The following is a 14672-nucleotide window of genomic DNA, read 5'->3' as shown; positions in this document are numbered from 1 at the left end:
GAAGCATAACAGATTCTGCTCCAGCCCTTTATTTTAATTTTGTGTCTTTCTGTTTCATGTGTATTTCTTGTAAACAGTATCTTATTGGATTCTGGTTTTTAATCCGTTCTGCTGTTTCCATTTTATGGATGAGTTTATCCCATTGACATCCACAGTTTCGACTATGAGTTGTACATTTTTCTCCATCCTATTTTCTTCTGTTTGTCCTTCTATCTTTTTAGCCTGTCCCTCCTCAAAAGTCTGTTTTGCTTTTGACCACTGCCCCACTTAACATGTGTTCCCTCTTATCATTCCTCCCATCCCATTTCTATTATACCATTCCACTTCTCCCCTTTCCTGTTGGATAAGCTGGCTTTCTATACCCAACCGAAAGAGAGAGAGAGAGAGCGCATGAGCGTGTGTATGCCTGTGTGTGTGTGTGTGTGTGTGTGTGTGTGTGTGTGTGTGCGCGTGTATTAATTAGTCTTCCCTCTTTGAACTACTTCAGATGGGAGAGAGGTTCAGGCATTGTCCATGCCCCCCACTTCCTCCTCCACTGCAAAAGCTCTTCCTTGTATGCCTCTTATGAGATTTCTCCCACTGATACTCTCTTCTCCCCCTTCTCCTAGTGCACCCCTCTTTTTCAACCCTCTTTTTCTGTTATCATCCCAACATCACAGAATCACACCAATGCCCTCTATGTAGACTCCTTCTAACTGCCCTCATAATGATATAGGTCTCAGGAGTCACAGGTATCAACTTCCCATATAGGGAAGTCTCTTCTGATGTTTCTTTCATGTTTCCCTTTTTATGCTATCTCTTAACCTTATTAAATGAATTACTTTCACGTTTCTCTTTTTGTGATTTCTCTTGAATCTGTATGTGAAAGTCAAAGTCTATTCATCTTGGCTCTTTTCATCAAGGAATGCTTGAAGTTCCTCTATTTTATTAGCTGTACATTTTCTCCCCCTGAAGATTATATTCAGTTTTGCTTAGTCATAATCTTAGCTCCTTTGCTTTCCTAAATATCATATTCCAAGCTTTCCATTCTTTAACTGATAGCTGCTAAATCCTGTGTGATACTGATTGTATTTCCATAGAATTTGCATGGTCGTTTTCTGGCTGTTTGTAGTATTCCTTCTTTAACCTGGGAGCTTTGCAATTTGGCTACAATATTCCTGGAAATTTTCATTCTGGCATCTCTTTCAGGAGGCAATTGGTGGATTCTATTTCCATTTTGCAATCTGGTTCTGAGATATCAAGGCAGTTTTCCTTTATAATTTCTTGAAATATGATGTCTAAGCTTTCAGATAGTCCAATAATTCTTAAGTTATCTCCCCTCAATATATTTTCCAGGTCAGCTGGTTTTTTTCCCAATGAGATAGTTCACATTTTCTTGTTTTTGTTTTTTTCCATTTTTGACATTGTTTTATTATTTCTTGATGTCTCCTGGAATTACTAGTTCCTGCTGCCTAAGTCTAATTTATCAGGAACTACTTTCCTCAGTGAGCTTTTGTACCTCTTTGTCCATTTGGCTGATTGTTTTTTCAGGTGTTATTTTCTTCAGTACTTTTTGTGCCTTTATTTTTTTTTTACCAAGCCGTTAATTGTCTTTTCATAATTTTCTTGCATTCCTCTCATCTCTTTTCTCAATTTTTTCTTCTACCATTCTTATTTGATTTTTTAAAATTTATTTTTTATTTTTAGTTTACAACATTCAGTTCCACAAGTTTTTGAGTTCCAAATTTTCTTTCCCTCCCTCTCCTCCCCCACAAGACAGCATGTAATTTGATATAGGTTGTACATACACCTTCACATTAAACTTATTTACACAACAGTCAAGTTGTAAAGAAGAATTATAACCAATGGAATGAATGGAAAGGAGAATCAAAACCAAAAAAAGAAGGAAGAAAAGGAACAAATAATTTGCCTCAATTTGCATTCAGACTCCATGATTTTCTGGATGTGCATAGCTTTTTCCATCATGAGTAGGAGCCAAGTCTATCAAAGTCAGTCATCAGAGATACAGCGTCCCTGTAATCATGTATAATGTTCTCCTAGTTCTGGTCCCCTCACTCAGCATCAGATCACATATGTCTTTCCAGGTTATTATGAAGTCCATCTGCTCCTCATTTCTTGTAGCACAATAGTATTTCATTACATTCATGTACACAACTTTTTCAGCCATTCCCCAATTGATGGGCATCCCCTTGATTTCTAATTCTTTGCTGCCACAAAAAGAGATACTATCGGTATTTTTGTACATATGGGTCCCTTTCCCACTTGTGCGATCTCTTTGGGATACAGCCCTAGAAGTGGTATTGCTGGGTCAAAGGGTATGTATATTTTTATAGCCCTTTGGGCATAGTTCCAAATTGCTCTCCGGAAAGGCTGGATCAGTTCGCAACTCCACCAACAATGTAAATGTTCCAATTTTCCCACCTCCTCTCCAGCATTTATAATTTTCCTGTTTTGTCATGTTGGCCAATCTGACAGAAGAGATGTGGTCTTATTTGATTTTTAAAATGTTTTAGCTCTTCCGGGAAATCTTGTTAGCCTTATGTCCAATTCATTTTTTATTTCCTTAAAGGCGTTGCTTGTGGCTGTTTTAACATCACTGTCTTCTTCTTCTGAGTTTGTCTTGATTGTCCCTGTCGCCATAGTAATTTTTTACGGTCAGGTTCTTTTTCTGTTCTTTGCTCACCATTGCAGTCTATTTCTTGAATTTAAACTTTATGTTAACATTGGGCTCTGTTTCAAGAATGAGGGGCACTATCCCAAGCTTCAAACTTTTTCACACTGCTGTTTTCAGAGCTAGTTCTGGGGGATCTAGACATTTTTGGTGCTTCCAAGGTGGTATAATGCAGGGAGAGGTGTAGTCATTGTTCTCCTGGTCTGAGTTCTCGTCCTTACCCTGGAAGTGCTCTTGATCCCTTAAGACTATAAGTACTCCTCTCTGCCTTGGAATTATGACCAGGAAGTAGTACAGGCAATGGAGTTGCAAAACAATAGCTGGTCCTATGCCTAGTGCCAGCACAGGTGTTCCCTGTTATCTCTTTCTAACCAGCTGTCTAATCACCTTACCATCAATGGTAAGCCATTGGTAACCATCAATGGGAGCTCCCTAAGCTGCTACTGTCACTGCCACCTCCAAGACCCAGTGACTGTGTTGCTGCCACACATGCTCCAGGCTAGTCCCCCACACCAGTGGCACAGACCTCTCCTTCCAAACTCCTAAGCTTTCTTGGGCTGGAAAAATGACGCACTTTGACCTTTTGTTGGCTTTTCCACTCCAGAAAGCAATCTGAAGTTGTTTGGAGAAGAATATTGGGAGAGTTCATCTGTAAAGCTTTCTCTACACTACCATCATGGTTCCATTCACGCCCAACTGAAATTTCTAAAGCTAAAAATACAATTTTTACAACTACTTTATGGGAGAGGCAAGGATTGATGACTATTTATAAAGTGCCTTTTGCTATCCCAATCACAACAGAGAAGTGGAAAAGTTCTTACAAATGGAATGTTTTTGAGGACTTGGATTTATTCTTAATCCTCAATTGTAATTCTACTTAAAAATGCTTTTCTCCCTCCTGCCAGCCAGTTCAGAGTACCCTGCTATCTTTGATATAAGAATAACTTGAAAGTTTTTATCAGGTCTTCTCTGATCATCAATAGGCAGTTATCAAGTTAAAGAGACTGATCATACAGGGATTCATGATGTAAAATGCTAGGTCAGAGAACTGATGGACTCAAAGCATAGCTAAGCATTTATTTATTGCTTTTTTGGGGGGATGAAGGGAGCCCACGGCTAATGACGAAATATGTTTTGTACTGCTTTCATATGTACGTTATATTATATCATATTTCTTGCCTTTTCAATGGATGTAGAAAGATCTGGAAGGAGGGAGAGAATATGGAACTGAAAATAAAAATTTTAAATTAAAAAAACAAAACAGATCTATCATAAATTTTGATATACAAATTGCCTGGAGAAAAGTTAGAACTAGAATTTGCACTATGCCTAGAAGTACACACTTTAAGAACTAAAATGTTTAATATATGATTCTGAAGGCAAAGTTTTTTCATACATTAATATACTATTTCATATATTTTTCATATAATGTATTAAGCATCTTGTTTAGCCACGAATCATAAAATCTGTCAACTGAAAAGCACAAATCCCAGCCTAATCCAGTTCATCTACAATTACCCTCAGATTATAAAGACACAACCAAGAAAAATGTGGTGCAGAGACTTATGACTTGTAAGCCTTGTCTCAGTACAGCACAGTACAGTACAGGAGGAAAATGAGTAATCCATCTCTCTATGTATTATGAATAAAAATGGATGCTTCAACAGATCTATGATTTCACCACTGAGGGCACTCACTCCAACAATGCAAACTACAAGTATCTTCATGCCCTCTCATCTTGTGTAAATTTGCCCATTTGTTCTAGTAAGTCAGATTCTCGCAGGAGTCCGCCAAACCAGCTGGGGTCCTTCCTCTAGAAAGGTTTGGTTATTAAGGGAAACCAATGACTATCAATTTATTATCAGCTAGCCTAATTAACAAACTGATGATTAATCACCAGAAACTCTGCATCTCAGGCTTTCCATTTGTCTGAATTTAAAGGGGTCAGAGCTCTGCACCCCAGATTCTTATCAAAAAACTGTTTTTTTGAGTCCGAGTGGGAAGTTTGTCCACAAGGGGGAACTATCTGCTAGGACTTGATTGTATTACCTGCAATTAGAGCTTGTCTGGGTAAGTTTCTATGTTCTATGTCCGTTTTCGGTGTGTTTTCTTTGTGCTGCAGCCTTCTGATTTTCACTCTCAAAGCTGGGGCTGCATCAATACAATGTGTCCTTCGTGAAAGAGATCTCCTGAAATGGACCAAATGGAGATAAAAAGAAAACCTAGAAAACTCAGGATATTCTAGACTTCTGTCCACAAATTCTAACTTGCTTGAAGTCAACCACAAAATGCCAGCAATGCAGGGTTTCCAAAAGGAAATCTGCACCATTGAGCTGTGATAGGATCTCCAAAGTTACATCCTTGCTTTCAAGTCTTTGGGGTTACATATAAGATAGTAGATCTTCATCAGATTAAGCTGTCTATGTAAAGATCTCTTTAAGTAGAGGAAGTAATTAAGCATTTTTATTCTGAGTGAAGAAGTGAGCAGAGTAAGAAGCAACTTAAGTGGTAGAGGTAAGCAATAAACAACGTAAGGGAGCATGTCTAAATTTTAATTTCTGGTCACTAAGGCTCTGTGTTTTGTGTTTGTAATTTGTTTCTTTTTGTCCCTGTGTGTTTGTAGTAAGACTTTGCCCGAAGGCATTCATTTCGTTATTTATGTTGAAAGTTTAAAGAAAAAAATATTTGAAAAAAAATCTCTTTTGATTGTGTGCAAAATCAAGGGACAGACCGGGAAGGGGGATAGGGTGTCTTTCCTCCAACCTAGAAAATTTTGCAGATTTCAAAGTAGAATCAGAAAAGGAATTTTTCTTTTCAGGGTTTCCATGAAGTAAGCCCTCTCCTCTTGCCATTTTTTTGGTTTGGTTTGGATTTGGGTGGTTTTCTTCATCTCTAATCTGCTAAGAGATGAAACCCAAGAACAAGCTGCTCATTGAATCTATGTTGAATAGCTAATCTATTGATAAATTATCAAGTAAAAATTTAACAAGTGCCAACTGACTAATTGAAGCTGAATGTGGAAGTAAATTTTGTTGTAAATCAGAGAACCACCAGCTGGTGAGTAAGATTACTTCCTCTTTCCTTCTTATCCCTAAAATCCACCTTTGAGCTATTAGGGACAAGATCTCCTAGCCAAATTTTAGAATTCCCTGCTCTCTCATGCTATTCTGTTCCCTACAAATTGCCCACCTCAATCAAACCAATGTGTTTAAAACTGTAAAAATAAATTTCTATCCTTCAAAGGCTTACTTTGATCAAGTATTTTTTTTTGTCATAGCCTTAAATACAGTCACTTTAGAATTTCAGCAGTTTATGTTTAAAATGTATATTATCATTGTAAAGTAATATTGGTTAAAATTGTGAAATACAACTCTCCTGACTTATGAATTATTAAGTGTTAACTCAGTCCAGATTCTGAAAAAAATGAAGAGGAAGCAGAAAAGAGAACTAAGTATGATTTAATTTAGAAAACAGCTTTGACTTGATCTCTGTAGACAACATAAGAGGTGAGCTGTTAACCAGGGCTCTGGGGCTTCAGCAAACCTCTTTAAAAGGTTTTGTAACTACTAAAAAATATCTTAATGGGGATTTGTCTCACAGACTTCTTCTTGGACTAGGAGTAGGCAGTACAGATTCTACCTCCCTTTTAGGAAAATGTGAGAGCTATGGAGCTCTTTGGTCTTGTAGATAACAACTGAATTGCAGCTAATCAAGCAACAGGTTATAATTATGATAGGTCAATGAAGAAAATCACCTGGATTGAAATTGTTATACCAGAAGCAAGTGAGACACTCCACAGAGTATAAGTTTTATTGGGGTCTTCCCAAATCAATGGCCTTGTTTTTAAGTGCAAGTGTAGTTTTTATAGAGAATGCAGGGTACAGTGGTTAATTATCTCTTAAAGTTTACATATGTTATTTTGCAGACTCGGCAAGCCTGTGTTATTTCACCTTTTATGACCATGATACAATAGAGGAACCTCCTGAATAGATTGTAAATACAACATATCAGATAGCTGACAAAGTGTCAATTGGAATTACAACCCAGGATCTCTGTGTCCAACTTGCCATAACTCCCACAACAAGGAAGGCTCAAGATAAGGCAGAAGTCAGATAATTCAAGATAACGTCTAGGGCCGAGGCTTTCATCCTTAATGACCATGGACAGACCAAGCGATGTTCCAGCTCAGTCTGTTGACATAAGATAGAGACATCTCTGAGCCCACTCAGTTAGACAAAGGAGGATTGTTAGGTATTAGGCTTTTCCTGGTAATTAGCTTACATTCCTTGGAAAAGTCTTAGGGGCCCAGGACACTCGCCAAACGGCAGGAACTCAGTCTGTTTTTTCTCTTACGCAGACTGGGGTTTGCAGTTAGGGGCTGGGGGCAGGGTTTTTCTAGCAATAGCTGGCTACTCAGGTTATCACAAAATGAACTGTACACTTGGAAAATTTAATAACAGTATGTGCTAAAATTACGAATGAAACATTCAGTAGATGACTGCTGTCTGGGATGTGATTGAAATGTAAAGGAAAGTTGTGTAGTTTGAGTAATGGGTTTGGAAGATTTGGAAAGAGAAATAAAGGCTGGGGGGAAAATATGGAAGGTGGATAATGTGAGATATAATGTGAGATATAAAGATTATGTTTCCACACAGATGGAGGGAAGTCATTTTTTTTTGCAATAATAATTCTCAGAACTAGGAAAAAAACAGGAAAGTGGTTTAGCCCACAAGTGCAAGATGCAATATGCATGTTTAATAACCTTATGAATATTAACTTCTCTTCCCTAGGAGGAGCTAAGGCTCATTTTACTGCACATGGCACATATGTAGCAGGAGGGGGAACATATCAAGGGGAAACATGTAGTAGGCATACTGGGAAGTTGTACACCCCAGAGTACTCAGCCAATGAGGAAATGAGGGAGGGACTTTGCAATCCAGGACAGGGATGGAATTGCTTGATCTAGCATCTGTAAAGAGTGGGTCTGTCCTAGCAGCATACCTACTTTTTGCATTAAGGTAAAATAAATGAGCTTGTCTTATCTACCTCGGGAGTCTTTGCCTTTCCTTTATAAATGTTATCCCTAACATTTGGGGGCTCTCCGGGATTTCTGAAGCATCCAGGAAGAGAACAACCACCACCAAAGGACAGAGAGGCATGCCCAGCCTGATTAGGGGGCTCCGTGGGTCGCTGGTGAGTGTCCTCCCCTCTGACTGCCCAGACACTTCAGTTTTGGAGTAAGGTAGAGTGACACAGCTGAGGAAATAAGAGGAAACCTCTATGCACAGAGCAAGGTAAGAAAGGTTGGACTTCTAAGTATTGCCTTGTTACTAGTATTCTGTCTACAGAACTATAAGCAGAACTGGAACTTATAGAGAGGCAGAATGGGAAACAGAAACAAAGGTGCCTGGGAAGGGGACAGGAATGGGCCCCCCTGGTAGTATTTCTCCAAACACACTCTTAGGGAGGATGCTGGAAAACTGGAATGAAAGTACATATACATAGGATATTTACAAGAAACTCAGTCTAAACCAGCCAGATAACGGTCAGGGTTGAAGAGAAAATTGGGTCAAATGGCTACCATGCGTGCTTAATTGGCTAATTAAATATTACCTTACACACCCACAGGCAGGAATTTTCCGCCATTTTTGAACATGGGATGTATGTTGAGGTGAGAAGAACATGCCAAGGAGTTGCAAGTTTGGGGCGGGGTGGGGTGGTGAGCACATAAGGAAGATTGTGACCTAGAAGGAAGTGGACCAATCCGTTCTCTGAAGAGAGGTACTGAGCTGATTGTGCATCAAGCTAAGTCAGGCTACCAGAATTAAGTTGGTTTCACTCCTGTATTCACCACTCCCTCTTCCTAAAGAAGGATGGAGTCCACTCCCAGCCAGGAACGTTTACCAATTTCTTTGTATTCCTTAATAATAATAAATTGCCCTTGTTACCTGAATTTCAGTGTCAAGCTTATTTCTAACAATGAGACCAAGAAACGGACCCTGCAGCCAGGGCAGATTTTCAATGTCACCTTAACAGTGTTCACACAACTCAGTAGTGCCTCTTAGGAAGTGTATGGGACAGAATTTTTAAATAATAGGAGAGACATCTTTAAGAGAAACAAAGTAAATTTATTCTACAAACCTTGCAAGATTTGGGCACACTCCACAACGGAGGAGGTGAGGTAAAAGGGAACTTGTCCTAATTTATACTCTTAATGAAAAGATTCCCACCCACGTCTATCCCTTCTCACCATTGGCTGGGAGGTGGGCTTACAGTCTAGGTGCGAAAACTACACAGAGGACCAAGACTGATCCGGATCATTCAGGTTTTTCCCTATCAGAACTCAACTGCCAGGGTGGCGTCTGAAAGTCTAGGAAGAGAAATGGGGTGGGGGAAGGAGAGACCCTGGAGTAGAGAACAAATAGCTCACGGGAAGTTCATTATCTTCTAACAACTGAGAGAGAGAGGGGGAAGGGCATGCCTTCCAAAATTACAAGGCCAATCTCAAAACCCCTCCATTAGACATACCCTGTGAAGTCTTCACAATTATCAGTCCCATTCAGTCCCCCCTCTTATACTACTCTGAAGACTTCACACATCATTGCTGATATAAGTCCCCATTACCCTTTTTAAGGTTTCCATTCCTCAAAATCTCCCACGCATTGACAAATCAAAGGGGGCAGTCCCTTTGTAAATACAGATACAGAGACCCAAAGGAAAACAATGATGCAATTGTCCCTTTAAGATTCAAAAAGTCTTTTCCTGTATAGCTGTCCTGCAGGGAGCATCAAAAGTCTTCTGGCCCTTGGCATTTGCTCTCAGCACAGCATCCCAGCACCTTCCTCTTGTCTTCTTATAGGAACCAGCTTTCTGTCCATTCTCCTACAACAGTCACCTTAGCACAATATTAAGTTACCCTTTCTAATCCCTATAACCCTGATCATTTTACAAATTCAAAATTGGAACCTTGACCAATTGTTCTGTTTAAGAAGTTCACATCAGAACCCAGTTTCTTACATTTTACATTCACTCATTATTAATTTCCTCACCAGAAGGATGATATCTCACTTAAGGAATTAACAGGCTCCAGTACATACATAAACACACTAGATAACCAATTTTTATCACAGTACATACAATATCATAAACTTTTGTCATGCCATGTTTCTTTGATGGCATTTACAGAATAAACCACAAGCCATTCTTCTTTTAACATTACTAATTGTAACAAAACTTTAGACAAGCCTGATATTAACCAAATAGCAAAATAATATTCTCACAAGCCCTTGACCTAATTATCTCTATACCTTTATTGAGAGAAAATCTAACTCATATACGGACCTATGCAAAAAATGCTACTCCCAGTCCTACAGTAATCTAAGATGTTCCATAATCAATATTTTAATGGATTTTTTTTACTGTACTTACAAAACCTTCTGATTATAGAAATTTGCCGCTAAGAGAGCAGGGACTCAGAGTAAGGGGACATATTTTCCCCAGCTTCCTATCAACTCCAGGCAGAAGTTATGTCAAACTGCAAGCTGCATTGAGCCAGGCTTAGTCTGCCAGGCTTCAGTTAAGAAAATCAAGTCAAAAGGGTCCCACCTCAGCACATGCTGAACAGTTGCCCCCTCAACTTTGCCAAGAAATCATACCTGCAGCTCATGCCTGCCCTCCCATAGGGCTGCTGGCATCTTGGGTCAGCCTTCCTGGATACTCACGACTGGAGTTAGGCTCAGAAAAACTGTCATTTAACAGTCCCATTAAGTCTTTGAATGGCAAAATTGAATGAATATAATCTCACATTGCTTCAGGAACATCCTTAAAACTAGCTTTAAATAGCTTGCATGCATTTCCTTCCTTATTCATAAAGTCTTCCCATTAAGATCATAAGTTATTGCTCTAACACATTTGCATCAGTTTCTCTTCTATTTTTCCTATTCTTCTCTAATTATGCCTGATCTGAAAGAACTGAACCATATAACTTTATCTTTATGTTTTAGACGATGGAATGAATTCAAATCCACATTTAACTTTTCCCATCAATACAGAAATACTTCTCTCCTAAAGAGACTTACACTGAAATTCTTTTCCCTAAACTGAAGATGTCTCTGATTTAGTTCCAGTGATTAATTACACTATTTGTATTAATACCTAATTGCTCTTTTATCACTTTAAAACATCTAAGAAATCTATCTCACATAGATACAATATAACTTTAAAATCCCAGCCTTAGTCTATGGGATAATGATTCAACCTTACATCTATAAACAACATTATCTCATAAAACTTCTTTTCCCTTTTCCCCAAATTATTCCCATTAATACTTCAGAAACCATATTATCTTTCATTTGGCTATACAAGAGTACCAATTTAACTAGTCCTTTGATTAAAAACAACAAGATTTCACATTTTTGCATTTATCCAATTTTCCATAATTCCCCATAAAACCAACTTCTTTCACAATGGTAACAGATTCCGGCAGATAACTTCTCTTTGTCGCTACCTACTTATTTCTGATTGAAGAGATCTGCCATCTCATCTCCCCCTGAGGGTGGGTTCTTTCCCCTCAGATGGCAAGCTTCACTAATAAAAACTGTATCCTTAAGACCCACATTCTCCTCGAAACCTAATCTTATTCTAAAAACCCATCACTTTTGCTGACTTTAAAAAGCCAGGTTTGGAGGCTTCTGACCCCTACTGTTCTTTCTTTCAGTAAAAACTCAAATCCCAGTAATTGTTGCCCCTCCTCCTTCCTTCCCTTCTGACAGGTGGGCAAAGGTAGAACTCTTTCTTCTTATTTAAACTAAAGGGGGGTGAGTAAGGAATGCAGACTGCCTCCTTACTCAAAAATGTAGAATAAGACATTGAATGGGCCTTTCTTGGCGTACATAAAACACATGCTTTAACCACCCTCCCCCAAGACTTCTATAGATAAGCATTAATTCCCCAAGTATAAGGTTCTCACCCAGAACTTGGAAAACTCACAGTGGTTTGAACTGCAACCAATTAGCTTACAGGTGGAAATTCAGCAGGCCTTCTGAAAATCATACAAAAAGATTTTACAGAGCATTTTTCAAAATCATTTTCCCTTCTTTAAAACAGTTTAAAATTGATCCTGATATAAACAGGGATTGTCACTAAACTTTCATGAAGAAAAATTATTTGGACAGCTCTAAAATGAGATGCGTCTCTCTCCTTCTTAAAGCAAAATAACCTTTAAACATTGGGATCCATTCACAAATTAGTCCATAAACCTTCATATTAACATACACAAATACATCTTTAGACAATACAGGCTTGAAAGTCATACCCCTATATTTTTCAAAGTATTATAACTACTCAATTCTTTGTTTCACAGAATTTCTAGATAGCACAAAATTCTTTAGTCAAAAAGATGTTGCAATGGGGATAACACTTAATTTCTATACATTACATACCCAATTAAATTAGCTTTATCACAATAACAAAGTTTACCAGGACTTTAAAAGCTTTATCCATAGGAATCCCTCTACACTGAAAACTTTTAAACAAGATTGAATATCCAAAAGTTCTTGGTTCAGTTAACAACCTCAATTTCTTAATTAAGTACAATTCTTAATCTAACAACATCTAGATTAAAAGAGGAATTATTTTAATCACTAGTGGTAATATTTTAATTTCTAAGGCCCAATACTCTTAGCACTATAAAAGAAAAGATTACTGTTCATAAAACCACATTTTAACAGTTCACAATGTATCCTTAATTGACGGAGATTACAAGAGGACCCAACAAGGCCTTTGTATAAATACTTGATTTATAACAAAAACAATTTCAATTGAACTTCCAGACAAAACTTGAAAGTTATAATTTCTTAGGTTACAGCAATAGTCCAACTTCTTAAACTAATACAACTCTAACAAAATTTATACTATAGAAAGGTAATGCCCTAAACAGTATTATGTATGTAAAATTTGAACTACTCATTTCAGTCTAGGTAAATACATTTCTAAACCAAATATGACAGTTTAAAATTATCAAATATTCATCACATCCTTTAAAAGCACCCAATTCACATATATCAAACTCAGACTAAAATCACATAATGGTCTTCTTAAATTTCACAATCTAAGAGAATTTTAGAAATACAATATAATTTTAGAAATACAGAAACAATAAATTTCAGATGATACCAATTGCATTTCCAAATTATCACATATAGGAATTGGTGATCCTATTACTTCTGGTATTTCTATATTAATACATTAATATGTAAATACATGCATAACATATATTAATACATTAATATCTTAAATACACTTTATTTATTTAGCTGTATATTCTTCAGTACCCACCACCTCTGGCCCAAGCATTAGGAATATTTGCCTGGCCATGAATGAACTTATAAAAGAAAAGAAAAACTTTATTTCATGTCATTATGTGCTTTCATGAACCATCCAGGTTTGAATTTGGTACCCTGCTTTCTCCAAGCTTCATCTTATGCATACTGGCAATTAACAAAATGCCTAAAAGGATTTCGAGGGGGAAGGGGTGCAGGCACTTCTCTTCCAAAAAAAAAAAAACCTTTTGGACTCCTAAGAAAGATAAGAGGGAGTGGTCCTTAAGAGCACATGGGTTCGCAACTCCCCCACTCATTCTTTCTACCAAGCTAAAATATTTTTCTGTTTCCCCTTCATCCGGCTTTCTCAGATAACGTGGGGGGGGAAATTCCTTTCAGTAGCTAACGGCTTTTCCCTAGGTGTGTTACGTTTGGGCTTGGCAGCCTTTCTAAGAACAAAGGAGCCAGCCTTTTAGACATGCTAATTTTCCTATTCCTAGCCATTAGCAGATGGCTTCAAATCATGATTTTATATAATCTCCGTGAAAACAAAATTCAGTAATACCTTATGTGGGCAAAGCTTAATGATTATACAAATCAGAATCTTTCTTATAGTAAATACCCAGAGATTCAACAAAACCTTTCATCACTCCCTATTTCCCAATCAAGTTACAAGTTTCTTTTAGCTTCAGCTCCTGATTGACACACCCAGTCTTCTAAGGTAGAGTGGGGAGGAGGGGGTGGCCAAGAGCACATGGACCCAGAGCCATGTGGACTCAGTTGCAGTTCTACCCCCCACCTAAATTCCTTTATACCAGTTTCTCTCTCTTTCCCAACTTTTAACTTTTAGCCTCTGCATTCCAATTTCAATCTTTCTTCCCTAATCTTGACCCAAACTACCTCAAACATTTCAAGTAAATAATAAATTACTCACCCAGCTTTTCCTTTTCTGAGCTGCTTTCTTTTCACCTTAAAACTTAAAGGTTAAAATAAATGACCAACAATTGTTTTTTAATCACATCCTAAGCAGACCACTGAACCTCTAAAGTGGTCATCCAATTTTTCATACAGACCCCTTTACTTCTCCTCTACAGTTTAAACACTTACCTGATGTTAGATAGGCTAACTCAATACAAAATACATAGATTTTTTCCTTTAGAATCTAACCAACCCTTAATTCAGAGCCCCCAGCCCTCCCGGCTGGCAGCTTCAGCTCTGATTCCTTAGCTAACAATTTTCATACCAAAGGAGCCCATTTCAGTCTCCTAGAGTTAAACATTTTTACCTGAACATCGAACAAAAAAAACACAGACAAAACATTAGTCAGACAGACATTTCACATGAACAATTTCAAATTCGAATTCAGACCCACTTCCAGAATTACCAGGGGAAACCCATTTTCCCCACCTGAGTTAAATTAAGAGCTCCTTCTATGGCCATTCCTTTCTACTTTGGTACAGCACATTAGGGCTGTCCAAGCGCTAAGATTTGCAACCAATTTACACGAGACAGGTTGTCCTTATCTCCGGGTTAGAAACCCCACAAATTCCAATCCCCTGGCACTCCAAGGCCAGGTGGTTTGGTTTTTTTTTTTTTTCCTAAGACCTCTTGATCTTAGCTCAGGTCCCGAGTGTCTTCTCAGAGTCCTTAAATCTGTCAGTCGACACTCTTGGGTCACAAAG

At 38.0% G+C, this 14672-nt stretch overlaps 1 protein-coding gene across 1 annotated transcript in view; it reads right to left on the bottom strand.

The window, feature by feature from the left end:
* ECPAS (Ecm29 proteasome adaptor and scaffold) overlaps positions 1–4753 on the bottom strand; it is a 116291-nt gene extending 111538 nt beyond the window's left edge. Inside the window, exon 1 of the mRNA XM_036747843.1 lies at positions 4721–4753. The gene's annotated coding sequence lies outside the window, so the exon portion shown is untranslated. The remainder of the gene's footprint in view (positions 1–4720) is intronic.
* Between the last annotated feature and the right edge of the window lie 9919 nt (positions 4754–14672).

The sequence above is a fragment of the Trichosurus vulpecula genome, chromosome 2 (assembly GCF_011100635.1).
Source record: "Trichosurus vulpecula isolate mTriVul1 chromosome 2, mTriVul1.pri, whole genome shotgun sequence".
NCBI classification, from domain to species: domain Eukaryota; kingdom Metazoa; phylum Chordata; class Mammalia; order Diprotodontia; family Phalangeridae; genus Trichosurus; species Trichosurus vulpecula.
Note: the sequence above shows the minus strand (reverse complement) of the source record. Positions and strands in the feature narration are given on the sequence as shown.